General features: G+C 40.7%; 1 non-coding gene across 1 annotated transcript; it reads left to right on the top strand.

Annotated features, from left to right (window-relative positions):
• The first annotated feature begins 15,065 nt into the window (after positions 1 to 15,065).
• LOC146405356 (U1 spliceosomal RNA) lies at positions 15,066 to 15,228 on the top strand. The gene has a single exon (XR_014839215.1). It is a non-coding gene; the product is annotated as a U1 spliceosomal RNA (small nuclear RNA).
• Positions 15,229 to 19,313: the final 4,085 nt, after the last annotated feature.

Here is a 19,313-nt window from a genome sequence, read left to right as displayed (position 1 = left end):
GCCTGTGGCTACAGCTCCGATTCAACCCCTAGCCTGGGAACCTCCATATGCCATGGGAGCGGCCCTAGAAAAGGCAAAAAGACAAAAAAAAAAAAAAAAGACCAAGAAAAACCAAAATGTCTATCCCCCCCAAAATGGGTTTATGTGGTGACAGATGTAAACTGGATTTATTGTGGTGATGTTTTGCAATATATACAAATACTGAATCATGTTGTATGTCTGGAATGAATATATGTCAGTTACACCTCAATTTTTTTTTATGGGTTAAATTATGTCACATTCCTACAATGGGATGCTATGTAGCTCTTAAAAAGAATGAGATAGGAGTTCTTGCTCCAGCACAATGGGTTAAAAATCCAACTGCAGAGGCTTAGGTCACTACAGAGGTGCAGATTCAATCCCTGGCCTGATACAGTGGGTTAAAGGATCAGGTGTTGCTGCAGCTGTAGCATACATTGCAGCTGTGGCTCAGATTCAGTCCCTGGCCCAGGAACTTCCATTAAAAAATTGGCCATTAAAAAAAAATTTTTTAATAAAAAAAGAATGAGATCAATCTCTATGTACTCATATGCAATGGTCTCTGAGATATTAAGTGAAATGTGAAATGCAGAACTGTGTATCTGGTATGCTACTATTTTAACGTATAGGGTGCATCAGGACTGAATAAGATATCTTTAATTTGTATCCCCTCTTCAACAACAACAATATGGTATCTATCCACGGACAAGCATGCTTTTGTGGGAGCCTTGGGATCCAGCCCCATGTGCCAAGGGACCCAGGAGGAGTCTCACCTACATATGCTTCAAGCAATAGACATTTAGACCTTAGTCCTAGCTGTGGACACTGAGGGGCCCACGAAACAACTGCAGCCCCTCTCAGACATGGTACAAAAGCTATGGAAAACACTGTCTTAGAAAATCACCCACAGACTAAGAGGATCTTTGTGGAAGTCTAGGTTTGGTGTGAAGTTCCAACACAACACTGAAGCAAAAAAATACAAGTTTGGATGCACTAAAAAGTGCATTTAGTAAAAGCTAGAAGAAGGAGCTGCTCTTTCAAATCCAAAGACAGCAACTCAAAACTTGAAGCAACATGAAAAAACGAGTGAAACATGACACCATCAAAAGATCACGACAATTTCCAGTAACCAGTCCCAAAGACAAGGAGATATTCAATTTACTCAATAAATAATTCACAATAGCTGTTTTAAGGAAAATCAGTGACCTACAAGAAAACTCAGAAAGATAATTCAATGAAATCAGGAAAATAATACATGTACAGAATGAAAAATTTAACAGAGCTAGAAATCATAAAAATAATTAAAAAGCTAATCATTTGTGGTGTATACAACAGTTAAATTATAATGCTGTATACAAGAAACTTAAAAAAAAATTCTGAAGCTAAATAATAAAATGAATGATATAATAAAAAAAATGCAATAGAGAGCATCAGCAGAATGGATCAGGCAGAAGAAAGAATATATGAGTTAGAAAAAAGGAATTCTGAAATTACTCAGTCAGAGGAGAACAAAGAAAAAAGAATGAAAAGAATGAAGAAAGCCCACTTGATCTATAGGACAAGATATTTCTATCAGAAGAAATGACCTGTGAATTGTTGGAGTTACAGAGGGATAAGGGGGCAGAAAGATTATTTAAAGAAATAATGGGAGTTCCCGTCGTGGCGCAGTGGTTAACGAATCCGACTAGGAACCATGAGGTTGAGGGTTCGGTCCCTGCCCTTGCTCAGTGGGTTAAGGATCCGGCGTTGCCGTGAACTGTGGTGTAGGTTGCAGACATGGCTCGGATTCTGCGTTGCTGTGGCTCTGGTGTAGGCTGGCAGCTGCAGCTCCGATTAGACCCCTAGGCTGGGAACCTCCATATGCTGCGGGAGCGGCCCAAGAAATGGCAAAAAGACAAAAAAAAAAAAAAAGAAAGAAAGAAATAATGGATGAGGACTTACTTGGATATCCAAGTTCCTCAAACTCATAGATCACCAACTGAACTCAACTTGAAGAGACACTCTCCAAGACACATTATAATAAAATTGTCAAAAATCAAAGACAGGAGTTCCCGTCATAGCTCAGTGGTTAATGAGTCCGACTAGGAACCATGAGGTTGCGGGTTCGATCCCTAGCCTTTCTCAGTGGGTTAAGGATCCAGCGTTACCATGAGCTGTGGTGTAGGTAGCAGACATGGCTCAGATCCCACATTGCTGTGGCTCTGGCATAGGCCAGTGGCTGCAGCTCCAATTCAACCCCTAGCCTGGGAACCTCCATATGCCGTGGGTGTGGCCCTAGAAAAGACCAAAAAAAAAAAAAATCAAAGACATAGAGGGAATCTTAGAATCAGGAAGAGAAAAAGAAGCTTATAACTTACAAGGAACCCCATAAGGTGATGAACAGATTTCTCAGCAGAAACTTTACAGGCTAAGAGAGAGTGGGATGCTATATTCAAAATGCTAAAAGAAAGAAGCTACCAACTAAGAATACTCCAGCTGGCAAAATTTTCCTTCAAAAATGGAGAGGTAAAGAATTTCCTAGACAAGCAAAATCTCAGTTCATCACCACTAAACCTTCTCTACAAGAAATGCTGAAAGGAATCCTTCAAGCTTAAAATGATAGGATGCTAATAACATGAAAACATATAAAAACATATGATATACTGGTAAAGATAGGTATTTAGACAAATTCAGAATACTCTGGTACTGGCAGGTACTGTTGTAGCTCAGAAGATAAAGAATCTGACTAGTATCCATGAGGATGTGGGTTCAATCCCTGGCCTTGCTCAGTCGGTTAAAGATCTGGCATTGCCACAAGCTGTGGTGTAGTTTGCAGATGTGGTTCAGATCTGGCATTGCTATAGCTGTGGCATAGGCCAGCAATTGCAGCTCCAATTTAACCCCAGCCCAGAAACTTCCAATATGCTGCAGGTGTGGCCCTAAAAAGGGGAAAAAAGAAAAAAAAAAAAAAGGAAGGGAGTGAAAGGGTAGAGTTTTTGTATACAACCAAAAGTTATGGTGTATTAGGGTAAAATTCACCAGGGTTAAGTTTGTTAGAGTAAAACAGACTATTGTATCTATAAGATGTTTGATATAAGCCTCATAGTAAATACCAAGCAAAAATTAACAGTAGATTGACAAAAGATAAAGCAAAGGGAATCAAAGTACACCACTATGGAAAATCATTACTTCATGAAGGAAGGCAGAAAGAGGGGAGGAAGGAAGAAATAAGCTATAAAGCAGCCAGAAAACAAAAAATAAGATGCATTGGTAAGTCCTTATTTATCAATAGTTACTCTAAATATAAATGGTAAATTCTCTGATCAAAAAACATAAAGTGACTAAATGGAAAAAAAAATTCCTAACTATATGCAATCTACAAAAACTAATTTTATTTTATTTATTTATTTATTTATTTATTTATTTATTTATTTATTTATTTTGTCTTTTTGCTATTTCTTTGGGCTGCTCCCACGGCATATGGAGGTTCCCAGGCTAGGGGTCGAATTGGAGCTGTAGCCACCGGCCTACACCAGAGCCACAGCAACGCAGGATCCAAGCCACATCGCAGGATCTGAGCCACGTCGCAGGATCTGAGCCACGTCGCAGGATCCGAGCCGCGTCTGCAACCTACACCGCAGCTCATGGCAATGCTGGATTGTCAACCCACTGAGCAAGGGCAGGGACCGAACCCACAACCTCATGGTTCCTAGTCAGATTCGTTAACCACTGTGCCACGACGGGAACTCCAAGAAACTAATTTTAGATTAGACCCCTAGTCTGGGAACCTCCATATGCCACAGGTGCGGCCCTAAAAAGACAAAAGACAAAAAAAAAGAAAGAAAGAAAGAAACTCATTTTAGACGTAAGGACATATACAGGCTTAAAATAAAGGGATGGAGAGAAAGACATCCCCTGAAAGTAGAAACCAAAAGAAATTAGGGGTAACTATACTTAAAACAGAAAAAATAGACTTTAGCCAAATATGGTAACAAGAGGCAAAAAGATCATTATATAATGATAAAGGGGTCAGTTCATCAAGAAGTTAAAACAATCAAATATATATGTACCCAACATCAGAGCACCTAAATATAGTAAGCAAAGACTAACAGATCTGAAGGGAGAAATAAACAATAACACAATAATAGTAGGGGACTTTAATATCCCACTTTCAGCAATTGATAGGTCATCCAGAAAGAAAAGCACAAAGGAAATAATGGACTTGAATGACACTTTATATCAAATATTTACAGAACATTCCATCCAGTAATAGCAGAATACATATTATTTTCAAGTGTATATGGAATATTCTCCAGGACTGATCACATGATAGGTCACAAAACAAGTCTTAGCATATTTAAGAAGATTGAAATCTTACCAAATACCTTTTCCAACAACAATAGTGTAAAACAAGAAATCAGCTTAAAAAATTAAAGTTGGAAGATTCACAAATGTGTGGAAACTAAATTGCATACTGCTGAACAACTAATGAGTCAAAGGAGAAATCAAAAGGGAAATTAAAAAATATCTCAAGTTCCCTGGTGGCACAGTGGGTTAAGGATCTGGGCTGTCACTGCTGTGGTGTAGGTTTGATATCTGGCCTGGGGACTTCCTCATGCCACAGATGCAGTCAATAAAAATATCTTGAAGAGTTCCCTTATGGCATAGCAGGGTAAGGATCCAGCATTGTCACTGCTATGGTTCAAGTCACTGCTGTGACATGGGTTTGATCCCTTGCCCAAGAAACTTCCACATTCTTTGGGCTGGCCAAAAAAAAAAAAAAAAAAAAAAAAAAATCTTGAAAATGAAAACACATTATACCAAAACTTGTGAGATAGAGCAGAAGCAGTTTTAAAGAGGGAATTTTATAGAGATACATGCCTATATTAAGAAACACAAAAAGAATTCAAAAAAACAACCTAACTTTATAGCTCAAGGAACTAGTGAAAGAACAAACTCATCAGAGTCATCACATGGAAGGAAATAAGATCAGAACAGAAACAAATGAAATAGAGACCAGAAAAACAGTAGAAAAGATCAACAAAATTATGAGCTGGATTTTTTAAACAATAAACAAAATTGACAAACTTTTAGCAAGATTGAAGAAAAATAGAAAATATTCAAATAAGTAAAATCAGAAATGAAAGGGGAGAAATTACATTGTATCACAGAAATACAAAGAACTGGGAGTTCCCATCATGGCTCAAGGATAACGAACCTGACTACTATCTATGAGTTAGGTCCCTGGCCTGACTCAGTGGATTAAGGATCTGGCATTGCTGTGAGATATGGTGCAGTTCAAAGAAGCAGCTCAAATCCTGCATTGGTGTAGCTGTGGTGTAGGATGGCAGCTACAGCTCTGATTTCACCCCTAGCCTGGGAACCTCCATATGCCATGGGTATGGCCCTAAAAGAAAAAAAAAAAAAATACAAAGAATCATAAGCAGACTACCATGAGCAATTATATGCCAACAAATTAGGTAATAGAGGAAATTAATACATTCCTGGAAACATACAACCTACTAACACTTAATCATGAAGAAATAGAAAATCTTGGAAGTTCCCTGGTTATCTAGTGATTAGGACTCAGCCTTTTCACTTCTGTGGCCCAGGTTCAATCCACTGCATGCCATGGCAAAAGAAAGAAAAGAAAAAAGAAAGGAAGAAAGAAAAAATCTTAACAGATTAATAATGAGTAAGGAGACTGAAGCAGTAATCAAAAATCTCTGGAGTTCCCATTGTGGCTCAGTGGTAACAAACCTGGCTAGCATCCATAAGAATGCAGATTCGGTCCCTGGTTCCACTCAGTGGGTTAAGGATATAGCGTTGCTATGAACTTGGTGTAGGTTGCAGACATGGCTTGGAACTGCAACTGTGGCTATGGCATAAGCTAGCAGCTGTGGCTCTGATTTAACTCTAGCCTGGGAACTTTCATATGCCATGGGTGCAGCCCTAAATAAAATTAAAAAAAAAAAAATCTCCCAACAATGAAAAGCCAAGGACCAGGTGGTTTCCCTGGTGAATTTTTACCAAACTTTTAAAGTAGAATTGATGTTAATCCTTCTCAAATTCTTCCAAAAAACTGAGCAGAAGGGAGTTCCCATTGTGGCTCAGGGGTAACAAACCTGACTAGTATCCATGAGGATGTGGGTTTGATCCCTGACCCTGCTCAGTGGGTTAAGGATCTGGCTTTGCCATTAGCTGCCATATAGGTCAAGGACATGGCTTGGATCTGGTATTGCTGTGGCTGTGGCTATGGTGTAGGCTGGCAACTGCAGCTCTGATTTGGCTCCTAGCCAGGGAAATTCCATATGCTGCAGGTGCAGCCCTAAAACGAATCCGACTAGGAACCATGAGGTTGCAGGTTTGATCCCTGGCCTTGTTCAGTGGGTTAAGGATCCGGTGGTACCGTAAGCTGTGGTGTAGGCCGCAGACTCAGCTTGGATCCTGCATTGCTGTGGCTGTGGCATAGGCTGGCAGCTGTAGTTCTGATTGGACCCCTAGTCTGGGAACCTCCCTATGCCATGGGTGTGGCCCTAAATAGCAAAAAAAGAAAAAATAAACAAACAAAAAAAATCCAGCATTACTCTCATACCAACGCCAGATGAGGACACTGTAAGAAAACTACAGGTGGAGTTCCATCGTGGCTCAGTGATTAACAAACCCAACTAGTAACCATGAGGTTGCAGGTTTGATCCCTGGCCTCACTTGGTGAGTTAAGGATTCAGCGGTGCCCTGAGCTGTGGTGTAGGTCGCAGACGTGGTTCTGATCCTACATTGCTGTGGCTGTGGTGTAGGCCAGCAGCTACAGGTCTGGTTAGACCCCTAGCCTGGGAACCTCCATATGCCACAGGTACAGCCCTAGAAAAGGCAAAAAGACCAAAAACAAAAAAAACAACAACAAAAAAAGAAAACTTCAGGCTAAATCCAAATGAACATAGATGCAAAAATTTTCAACAAAGTATTATCAAACATAATTCAATAGCACATTAAAAGGATCATATACTATGATCAAGTGGGATTTATCCCTGAGTTGGCCAACGATGTCTCAATATATGCAAATTAATAAATGTGGTACACCACATTGATAGAATGAAAGATAAAAATCATATCTCAACAGATGCAGAAAAAGTATTTGATGAAATACAACATTTTTTCGTAATAAAAACTCACAACAAATTGGATATAGCAGGAACATATCTCTACATAATAAAGGCCATATCTGACAAGGATATAGCCAACATCATACTTAATTGTGGAAGGTTGAAAGCTTTTTCTCTAAGATCAGAAACAATAAAAGGATGCCCACTATAACCACTCCTATTCAACATAGAATTGGAAGTCTTAGCCAGAGAAATTAGGCAAAGAGAAGAAATAAGTCATCCAAATCAGAAAGGAAGAAGCAAAACTGTCATATTTGCAGATTCTAAAAATTCCACCAGGAGTTCCTGCTGTGGCTCAGCAGAAGCAAATCTAACTAGCATCCATAAGGACGCAGGTTTGATCCCTGGCCTCCATTCAGTGGGTTAAGTAAGGATCTGGCATTGCTGTGAGCTGTGGCATAGGTCACAGACACGGCTTGGATCTGGTGTTACTGTAGCTGTGGCATAGGCCTGCAGCTACAGCTCTGATTCTACCCCTAGCCTGGGAATCTCCATATACTGTTGGTACAGCCCGAAAAAGATAAAATAATAATAATAATAAATTCCACCAAAAAACTCCTAGAACTAATCAATGAATTCAGTAGAATTGCAGGATACAAAATCAACATACAAAAATCAGTTACACAAGTTCCCTGTGGTGCCACGGTTTACAGATCCAGCATTGTAACTGCAGTGGCTTGGGTTGTTTCTGTGTGGGGGTTTGACCCCTGGCCCATGAACTTCCACATGTTTCAGGCATGGCCAAAAAAAAAACCATCAGTTGTCTTTCTATATACTAACGACAAACATTTGAAAAAGAAATAAAGAAGCAAGAGTTTCCTCAGCAGGTTAAGGATCCAGCATTGTCACTACTGTGGCTCTGGCTGCAGCTGTGCCTTGGGTTCAATCCTTGGCCTGGGAACTTCTGTGCCCTAGTATGTGCACAGCCACGGAAAGAAAGAAAAAAATCCCATTCACATTCACAATAGCATTAAAAGCAACAGAATACATAGGATAAATTTAACCAATGTTATGAAAGATTTACACACTAAAAACTATAAGATTTTGATGAAAGAAAATTGAAAACACAAATAGATAAAAAGATATCCTATGTTCATGGATCAGAAGAATTAATGTTGTTAAAATGTCAATACTGCCCAAAGCTATATACAGATTCATTGCAATCCCTATAAAAATTCCAGTGGATTTTTTCACAGAAATAGAAAAAACAATCCTAAAACTCATATGGTACAACAAAAGACCCTCCTCCCCCCCATAGCCAAAGCAATCCTGAGAAAGAAGAACAATGCTGGAAGCATCACATTTTCTGATTTCAAACTATACTGCAAAGCTGCAGTGATCAAAACCATATGGTGCTGGCATAAAAATAGACACATAAGCTAACAGAACAGAATAGAGAGCCCAGAAATAAACCCTTACATACACTGTCAACTAATATTTGAAGGGAGACAAGAATACTTAATGGGGAAAGAATAGTCTCTTCAATAAATGATGTTGAGGAGTTCCTGTTGTGGCTCAGTGGTTAACAAACCCAACTAATAACCATGACGTTGCGGGTTTGATCCCTGGCCTGGCTCAGTGGGTTAAGGATCTGGCGTTGCCGTGAGCTTTGGTGTAGGTTGCAGATGTGGCTTGGATCCGAGTTGCTGTGGCTCTGGCATAGGCCGGTGGCTACAGCTCCAATTAGACCCCTAGCTTGGGAACCTCCATGTGCCACAGGTACGGCCCTAGAAAAGACAAAAATAAATAAATAAATAAATAAATAAATAAATAAGTAAGTAAAAATAAAAATAAATGATGTTGGGAAAACTCAATAATCACATCCATAAGAATGAAACTGGACCCCTATCTTACACCACTCACAAAAATTAATTCTAATGGATTAAAGGCTTAAGCAAAGAACCTGAAATTGTAAAATTAGAAGAGAACATAGTGGAGTTTGATCCCTGGCCTTGCTCAGTGGGTTAAGGGTCCGGCGTTGCTGTGAGCTGTGGTGTAGGTTGCAGACATGGCTCAGATCGCGTGTTGCTGTGGCTCTGGAGTAGGCTGGTGGCTACAGCTCCGATTTGACCCCTAGTCTGGGAATCTCCATACGCCGCGGGAGCGGCCCTAGAAATGGCAAAAAGACAAAAAAAAAAAAAAAAAAAAAAAAAGAGAGAGAGAGAGAGAACATAGGAAAAAAGCTCCTCAACACCAGTATTGGCAATGAATTTTTTTTTTTTTTTTAGGGCCACACTTGTGGCATATGGAGGTTCCCAGGCTGGGGGTCAAATTGGAACTGCAGCTGCAGACCTGCATCACAGCCACAGCAATGTGGGATCCAAGCCACATCTGGGACCTAAACACAGCTCATGGCAATGCCAGATCCTTAACCCACTGAGCAAGGCCGGGAATTGAACTAGTATCCTCATGGATACCAGTCAGGTTCGTAACCCACTGAGCCACAACGGAAACTCCAGCAATGATTATTTTTTTTTTTTTAGATATGATACCAAACACATAAGCAGCAAAAGCAAAAATAAATGAGACTACATCAAGCTAAAAAGCTCCTGCATAGAGAAAGAAACAATCCATGAAATGAAAATGCAACCTACAGAATGGAAGAAAATTTTTGCAAAGCATATATCTGATAAAAGGTTAATGTCCAAAATATACAAGGAACTCAAACAACTCAATAGCCAAAAACAAACAATCCAATTAAAAATGGGCAGAAATACTGAGTGGACATTTTCCAAAGAAGGTATACAAGAGGTACGTAAAAAGATGCTCAACATCACTTATCATCAGGGAAATACAAATCAACACCACAGTGAGATCATCACCTCACACCTGTTAGAATGACTATCATCAAAAAGACAAGAAATAACAAATGCTGGTGAGGGTGTAGGGAAAAGGAAACCCTTGTGCACTATTGGTGGGAATTTAAGTTTATGTAGACACTATAGACAACTGTATGACGTTTCTCAAGAAAATAAAAATAGGGAGTTTCCTTGCAGCATGCAGGTTAAGGATCTGGCACTGTAACTCCAGCGGCTTGAGCCACTAGTCTGGGAAATTCCACATTCTGGGACGTGGCTAAAAATTAATCAATTAATTAGATTACAATAGGATTATTGTATGATCCAGCAATCCTACTTCTGGATATATACTCCAAGGAATGAAATCAGGATCTCAAAGAGATACCTGTACTCCCATATTCATTTTCACAATAATCAAGATATAATAACAACCTAAGTATCCATGCATGGATGAGTGGATAAAGAAGTTATGAGATATATATTTTATATATCTGTTTAGCTATGTGTATGTATGTATATATATGATGAAAAAGAAAAAGAAGTTGTGAGATATGTATTTTATTTATTTATTTGTCTTTTGTCCTTTTTTTTTTAGGGCCGCACCCATGGCATATGCAGGTTCCAAGACTAGGGGTCTAGTCAGAGCTGTAGCCACAGGCCTATGCCAGAGCCACAGCAACGTAAAATCTGAGCCGTGTCTGTGACCTACACCGCAGCTCACGGCAACGCCAGATCCTTAATCCACTGAGCGAGGCCAGGGATCAAACCCGCAACCTCACGGTTCCTAGTCGGATTCATTTCCGCTGTGCCACGACGGGAACTCCAAGATATATATTTTATTTTGTCTATTTATTTAGTTCTGTGTGTGTGTGTGTGTGTGTGTGTGTGTGTGTGTGTGTGTGTGATAAAAAAGTAGGCAGCTTTGCCATTTGTGACAACATGTTTGGACCCTGAGGGTATTTTGCTAAGTACAATGTCAGGGAAAGACAAATATGGTATGATATCACTTATATTTAGAATATAAAAAAGCCAAATTCATAGAAACAGAGTAGAATGGTGATTGGAAGGAGCTAGAAGGTGGCAGAAATGGGAGATGTCGGTCAAAGGATATAAACATTCAGTTATAAAATTAGTTCTGGGGATCTAAAATACAGCATGGTAATTAGAGTAAACAATACTATATTATATACTTGAAAGTTACTAAGAGACTAAATCTTAAATGTTCTTACCACAAAAAAGAAACGGTAAATATGTGAGGTAATGAAGGTATTAACCAAGGCTACTGTGGTAATCATTTCATAATATGTAAGTATATTAAATCAGCACATTGTGCTTGTGAAACTGACACAATGTTTTTTGGAGGGTTTTTTTTTTTTGGTTTTTTTTTTTTTTTTAGGGGCCCACCCACAACACATGGAAGTTCCCAGGCTAGGGGTGGAATCAGAGCTATAGCTGCTGACCTGTGCCACAGCCACAGCAACCCCGGATCCGAGCTGTGTCTGCAACCTACACGGCAGCTCACGGCAACACCAGATCATTAACCCACTGAGGCGGCCAGGGATCGAACCCACGTACACCAGTCAGGTTCACCACCACTGAGCCACAACGGGAACTCCTAACACAATGCTATATGTCAGTTTTATCACAAATTATATATATGGTTATGGAACCTAGATGAAAACACAAGTAAAAAGTAAAGGGATCATTTCAGTGACAACAATAGGAAGAGATTTGGAGTTCCTGTCTTGGCATAGCAGAAGCTACTCCGACTAGGAACCATGAGGTTGTGGGTTCAATCCCTGGCCTCGCTCAGTGGATTGGGAATCCGATGTTGCCGTAAGCTGTGGTGTAGTTTGTAGATATGGCTTGGATCTGGCATTGCTGTGGCTGTGGTATAGGCCAGCAGCTGTAGCTCCAATTATTCGAGCCTCCATATGCCTCGGGTGCAGCCCTGAAGAAAAAAAAAAAAATAGGAAGAGATTTACTTTTCCCCTTGTTTCTTTTTGTACTGTTTGATGTTTTTACCATTTCAAACCTATTTGTAGAGGAGTTCTCTTGTGGCAGCAGGTTAAGGATCCAGCGTTGTCAATGCAAAGGCTTGGGTCACTCCTGAGATTCGGGTTCAGTCCCTGGTCCGGGAACTTTCATATGCTGTGGGCATGGTCAAAAAAAACCTGTATGTAGAACTGGCCAAGCCTGAGGTGGCTGAGGCCTGCTGGTAGAGCCTTGTTGGAGGTGGACCCTGCTTTTTGCCCTTTACTCCTCCTTTCCGCTCCCTGCAAGAGTAAAACACAATGTTGAGGGGAAAAAATGTGTATATATTTATGGATAAAATAATACAACTCATTAAGAGATCCAAAAGAGATACCATGAAATTATCTCAATACATGCTAAAAATGTATTTAAGAAAACCATCACTCATTAAAAAAAAAAAATTTTTTTTTTTTGGTCTTTTTGCTATTTCTTGGGCCGCTCCCAAGGCATATGGGAGGTTCCCAGGCTAGGGGTCCAATCGGAGCTGTAGCTGCCAGCCTACGCCAGAGCCACAGCAATGCGGGATCCGAGCCATGTCTGCAACCTACACCACAGCTCACGGCAACGCCGGATCCTTAACCCACTGAGCAAGGGCAGGGACCGAACCCACAACCTCATGGTTCCTAGTCGGATTCATTAACCACTGCGCCACGACGGGAACTTCCTCATTTTAAAAATTATGTTAGAGGTACCCCGTTAGTGTAATAGGTAGTGTGTCAGTCTCATAAAACTTATGTTAGAATCTAAAATTAAAAATAGTGATAATAGGGGTTTCCTAATGGCCTAGCAGTTAAGGACTCAATACTGTCACTGCTGTGGCTCTGGTTACTGCTGTAGCTCTGATTCAATCTCTGGCCATGCTGTGGGCGTGGCCAAAAAAACTAGCGACAGTGTCAAATGTTGGTGACTGTGTAGAGAAACCATCTCTTTCGCACATTGCTAGTGGGAATGTGAAATGGTATAGCCATCCTGGAAAATAGTTTGGCAGTTTCTTTAAACACTTAACATTCGTAACATTCACTTAGCTTGTGTCCAGCATTCCCACTCCTAAAAATCGCAGAGAAATGAAATACGTCTACATAAAACCTTGTATGTGATTGTGCAGAACAGCTTTTTAAAAATTTTGTATTTATTTTTAAATTTTTGTTTATTTATTTATTTGCTTTTTAGGGCCACACCATGGCACATGGAAGTTCCCAGGCTAGGGGTCGAATTGGAGCTGCAGTTGTTGCCAGCCTACACCATAGCTGCTATAACTTGGGTTCTGAGCCTCGTCAGCGACCTACTCCACAACTCATGGTAACACTGGTTCCTTAACCCAATGAGTGAGGCCAGGGATCAAATCCACATCCTCAGGGATCCTAGTTTGGTTCATTATCACTGAGCCATGCCGGGAACTCCCCCCAAATTTTATTTATATGGCCACACCCACAGCATATGCAAGTTCCCAGGCCCAGGATTGAATCTGTGCCTCCACAGAAACCCGAAACACTGCAGTTGGATTCTTAACCTACTGCACCACAGCAGGAACTCTCATAGCAGCTCTTTGTAATAGCCAAAAACTAGAAACAAACAAAATGTCCTACAATATTCAAATAGTTTAAAAAAATGGTGGTATATCTATACATGAAATACTACTTGGTAATAAAAGGAAACACACTGTTGGTACATACAACTTGAACGGAACTCAAGGCATTATGACGAGTGAAAAGAAGCCAATCTGTAAAGGCTAAATATGATTCTATAACATTCTCAAATTTAAAAAGTTACAGAGAGGAGTTCCTGTTGTGGCTCAGTGGTTAACAAATCCGACTAGGAAACATGAGGTTGCGTGTTCGACTCCCGGCCTTGCTCAGTGGGTTAAGGATCTGGCATTGCCATGAGCTGTGGTGTAGGTTGCAGACGCGTCTCGGATCCCATGTTGCTGTAGCTGTGGCGTAGGCCGGAGGCTACAGCTCTGATTAGACCCCTAGCCTGGGAACCTCCATTTGCCGTGGATGTGGCCTCAGAAAAGACAAACATAAATAAATAAATAAAAAGTTACAGAAATGGAGTACTGATCAGTGGTTGCCGGGAGTGATGGGAAGGGAAAAGATGTGGATAAAGGAGTGGCATGAGGGAATCTTTGCAGTGATAAAATAGTTCTGTATCTTTTTTTTTTTTGCTTTTTAGGGCCACACCTGCAGCATATGGAGGTTCCCAGGCTAGGAGTCAAGTTGGGGCTACAGCTGCTGGCCACAGCCACAGCCACAGCCATGCCAGATCTGAGCAGTCTGCAACCTACACCACAGCTCACGGCAATGCCGGATCCTTAACCCTCTGAGCAATGCCAAGGATTGAACCTGCAACCTCATGGTTCCTAGTCAGATTCATTTCCACTGCGCCATGACGGGAACTCCAGTTGTTTTTTTGTTTTTTGGTTTTTTGGTTTTTTTTGTCTTTTTGCTATTTCTTGGGCCGCTCCCGCGGCATATGGAGGTTCCCAGGCTAGGGGTTGAATCGGAGCTGTAGCCACCGGCCTACGCCAGAGCCACAGCAACGCGGGATCCGAGCCGTGTCTGCAACCTACACCACAGCTCACGGCATCGCTGGATCCTTAACCCACTGAGCAAGGCCAGGGACCGAACCCACAACCTCATGGTTCCTAGTCGGATTCGTTAACCACTGTGCCACTACGGGACTCCGGAACTCCAGTTCTGTATCTTGACTGCAGTGGTGGTTACACAAATCAATAAAATGACCATAGAATGAGATAGTCTGTATTCTGTAGACCACAGAATAATGCACACACACGTTCTACCAATGCCAGTTTTCTAATTTTGATGTTGCCCTGTAGTTAGGTAAGGTGTAACCATTAGTGGAGGGTAAATAGAGACCTCTTTACTGTCTCTGCAAACTTCTGTTTACATTCTATAATTACCTCAAAATTAAAAGTTTAAGAAATGTGTTAGAAAATTACAAATAACCAAAGATTTCTTTTGAGAGTATATCCTTCAGACTTACAAATTTTTAAACAGTGAAGTACTTAATGATATTGTCATTAAAATAAATATATTTTTTTAAAAAGAACAAGATGCTTACCTGGCAGGGGAGATGCCATGATCACGAAGGTAGTTTTCCCAGGACGAGGCTTATCCATTGCACTCTGGATGTGCTGACCCCTGAATTTCCCCGAATGTGGGAAACTCGACTGCATAATCTGTGGTAGTGGCGGACTGCGTTTGAGCTTTCCCCTGTTTTTCCCCAATTTTAAAAAGCAGGCCTGAGGGTTCCCATCATGGCGAAGGGGAAACGAATCTGACTAGGAACCATGAGGTTGAACGTTCGATCCCTGGCCTCGCTCAGTGGGTTAGGGATCTAGTGTTGCCTTGAGATGTGGTGTAGGTCGAAGACGTGGCTTAGATCTGGTGTTGCTGTGGCAGTGGCCTAGACCAGAGGCTATAGTTCCGATTAGACCTCTAGCCTGGGAACCCCCAAATGCCTCAGGTGCAGCCCTAAAAAGACTAAATAAATAAATAAATGAATAAATAAATAGATAAAATTTAAAAAAAAAATAAAAAACAGGCGTTCCCATTGTGGCTCAGCAGAAGCTAAACCCAACTAGGATTTGTGAGGCTGTAGGATCTATCCCTGGCCTCATTCAGTGGGTTAAGGATCCCTCATTGTTGTGAGCTGTGTTGTAGGTCACTGACATGGCTTAGATCCTAAGTTGCTGTGGTTGTGACATAAGCCAGCAACTGCAGCTCCGATTCAACCCCTAGCCTAGGAACCTTCATGTGCTGCAGGTGCAGCCCTAAAAAGCAAAATTAATTAATTAATTTAAAAACTTTTAAAAAGGGAGTTCCCGTTGTGGTGCAGCGGAAATGAATCCAACTGGGAACCATGAGGTTATGGGTTCTATCCCTGGCCTAGTGGGTTAAGGATCTGGCATTGCTGTGAGCTGTGGTGTAGGACACAGACACTGCTCGGATCTGGCATTGCTGTGGCTCTGGCGTAGGCTGGCGGCAACAGCTCTGATTAGACCTCTAGCCTGGAAACCTCCATATGCCCCTGGGTGCGGCCGTTAAAAAGCAGAAAATAAAAAAATAATAAAAAATAAAAAAAAAGAACTGGACTAGTATCCATGCAGATGCATGTTTGATCCCTGGCCTTCCTCAGTGGATCAAAGGATCTGGCATTGTCTCAGACTGCAGTGTAGGTCATAGATGTGGCTCAGATCTGGAGTTGCTGGGGCCCTGGCATAGGCGAGCAGCTGCAGTTCCAATTCGACCCCTAGCCTAGGAACCTCCATATGTCCCATGAGTGTGGCCCTAAAAAGACAGAAAAAAAAAAGAAAAAGAAAAAAGAACAATCTATAGTGATGCTATTATTTTATGCTCTTTTAGAAGTTCTTGCCAATACAATCAGACTTGAAACAAAAGTAAAAGATTTAAGAATTGGGAAGGAAATAAAACGATCTTCATTTGCAGACGATATGGCATAATACCCTAAATCACGGAGAACAACCCCAAACTCTTAGAATTAATAAGGGAACGCAGGACCAAGATAATATCACAAAATTAATAGTTTAATAACCAGGGGAACTATTTTCTCCATTATAATGGTAGTAAAAATGTAAACGATTTAGGAATAACCCTAATTTAAAAATATATGCAATACGTGTAAAACCTATATAATGAAAACCACAAAGCTTTACTGAGAAATAAGTCAATGTTATAACAACTTTGTTTCAAATTTCAACCTGTGAGTGTGAAAACAGCAATAAAAGCATTGCATGCATTCTAATTGTCTTCGTAAAATTTAAAAACTCTTGCAATTACTAATAATCCAGTGGATTATTAGCAAAATGTTTATATCATATATTCTAGCTCTGCACTACCCCAAATAGTATCCATTGGTCAGGTGAATTATGGCTAGCCTGCATTATTGAAATTGATAGATATGCTAAAAATAACATACACAGCAGATTTTGGAGTTCCCTAGTGGCCTCTGGTTGAGGATTTGGTGTTGTCACTACTGTGGCTTGGGTTGGATCCCTAGCCTAGGAATTTCTGTATGCCACAAGCACAGCCAAAAGCAAACAAACAAACAAACCATGAGTTGCTGCTGTGGTGCAATGGATTAATGCTCTGGTTTGTCTCTGCGGAGGCTCTGGTTCAGTCCCCAGCCCAGCACAGTGTGTTAAGGATCTGGCATTGCCGAAACTGTGGCATAGGTTGCAGCTCCAGCTTGGATTCAATCCCTGGCCCAGGAACTTCCATATGCTGGGGTGGCTGTGGAAAACGAACAGAAAATAAACAGCAGATTTTGAAGACTTAGTATAAAAAAATGGAAAATACTTCCTTCATAGTTGTTTATGATGATGATGTGTTGAATTAATATTTTGGATATGTTGGTTATATAAAAAATGTTTTTTAAATAGTGGTTATCACAAAATTTAAAGTTACATTTTGTGAGAATTTCCACTGTGGCACAGTGGGTTAAGGATCCAGCATTGCTGCAACTGTGGCATAGGTCATAGCTCTGGCTTGGGTTCAGTCTCTGGCCCAGGAACTTCCACATGCCGCAGGTGCAGCAGAAAAAGAAAAAAAAATGTTATATTTTGTGGATCACATTATATTTCGGTTGGACAGTGCTATTCTAGATTTTCCTTTTTTCTTACAGTTTTATTGAGATATAATTGACATACAGCACTGTATAAGTTTAAAGTATACGGCACAATGATTTGACTTTCATACATCACGAAGTGATTACATTTGTTTAGTGAATGTCCATCATCTCAAATAGATTAAAAAAAAATTAAAGAAATAGAAAAAAATACTTTTCCTTGTCACAAGAACTCTTAGGTTTTACTTTCTTAACATTAAGATAAAACACACAGCAGTGTTGATTACACTTATGTTGTGCATTATACCCCTCGTACTTATTTATCCTTTTTTTTTTTTTTTTTTTTTTGCTATTTCTTGGGCCGCTCCTGCGGCATATGGAGGTTCCCAGGCTAGGGGTGGAATCGGAGCTGTAGCCACCAGCCTACACCAGAGCCACAGCAATGCGGGATCTGAACCGCATCTGTAACCTACACCACAGCTCACAGCAACGCTGGATCCTTAACCCACCGAGCAAGGGCAGGGACCAAACCCGCAACCTCATGGTTCCTAGTCAGGTTCGTTAACCACTGTGCCGTAGCAGGAACTCCCCATTTATTTATCTTATAACTGGAAGTTTGTACCTTTTGACTGCCTTCTTGCAGTTCCCCTCCTCCTACCGCTTGCCTCTGGAAAACACACAAATCTAATCTCTTTCCTCTGAGTCTGTTTGTTTGTTTTGAAGTATAATCGACCTACAACACTATGTTAGTTCCTGTTATACAATATAGTGATTCAGTATTTCTGTACATTTCAAAATGATCACAATTAGTTGCCATCTGTCACCATGCAAAGATATCACATAATTATTGACTATATTCCCCAAACCATACCTTTCATACCTGTGACTCAGTTATTTTGCAACTGGAAGTTTGTACTTCATCTTGCTTTCTCACGGCTCTCCTCCCTGGCTCCGCTCCCCTGTGGCAACCACCTGTTTGTTTTCTGCATCTATATCTGTTTCTGTTTTGCTATATTTGCTCATTTGTTTTGTTTTTTAGTTTCCACATATAAGCGAAATCATACAGGATTTGTCTTTCCCTGTCTGAGTTATTTCCTTTAACATAATATCCTCTAGGTCCATCCGTGTTGTCAGTAATGGCAAGATTTCATTCCTTTTTCTGGCTGAGTAAGAGGAAGCATTGGTGGTTCAATGGTGGTTGGAGTTCCTGTTATGGCTCAGTGGTTAACAAATCCAACTAGGAACCATGAGGTTGAGGGTTTGATCACTGGCCTCGCTCAGTAGGTTAAGAATCCGGCATTGCCGTGAGCTGTGGTATAGGTCGCAGATAAGGCTCGGATCCTGAGTTGCTGTGGCTCTGGCTGCAGGCTGCAGCTCCAATTAGACCCCTGGCCTGGGAACCTCTATATGCCACAGGTGCAACCCTAGAAAAGACAAAAAAAAAAAAAAAAAAAAGGAATTCTCGCCTCCCTGTTTTTATGGCTGAGTATATTTATACACCATATCATCTTTATCCATTCATCTGTTGATGAGCACTTGGGTTGCTTCCATATCTTGGCTGTTGTAAATAATACTGTGGTGAATATAAGGGTGCATGTATCTTTTCTAATTAGCACAATTAGGGTTTTCATTTTCTTTGGCTGAATAACCAGGAATGATATGTACTTATTGCCATTTTGTTAATTTGGGGGTTGTTTTGTAGTTACTTTTTGTT

This window comes from Sus scrofa, chromosome 2, assembly GCF_054392235.1.
Source record: "Sus scrofa isolate SSC_HxYL_T2T_F1_AM1 chromosome 2, Sscrofa_HxYL_maternal_Yorkshire_Landrace_v2.0, whole genome shotgun sequence".
Classification (NCBI taxonomy): Eukaryota; Metazoa; Chordata; class Mammalia; order Artiodactyla; family Suidae; genus Sus; species Sus scrofa.
This window is presented reverse-complemented; position numbering and strand designations above follow the sequence as displayed.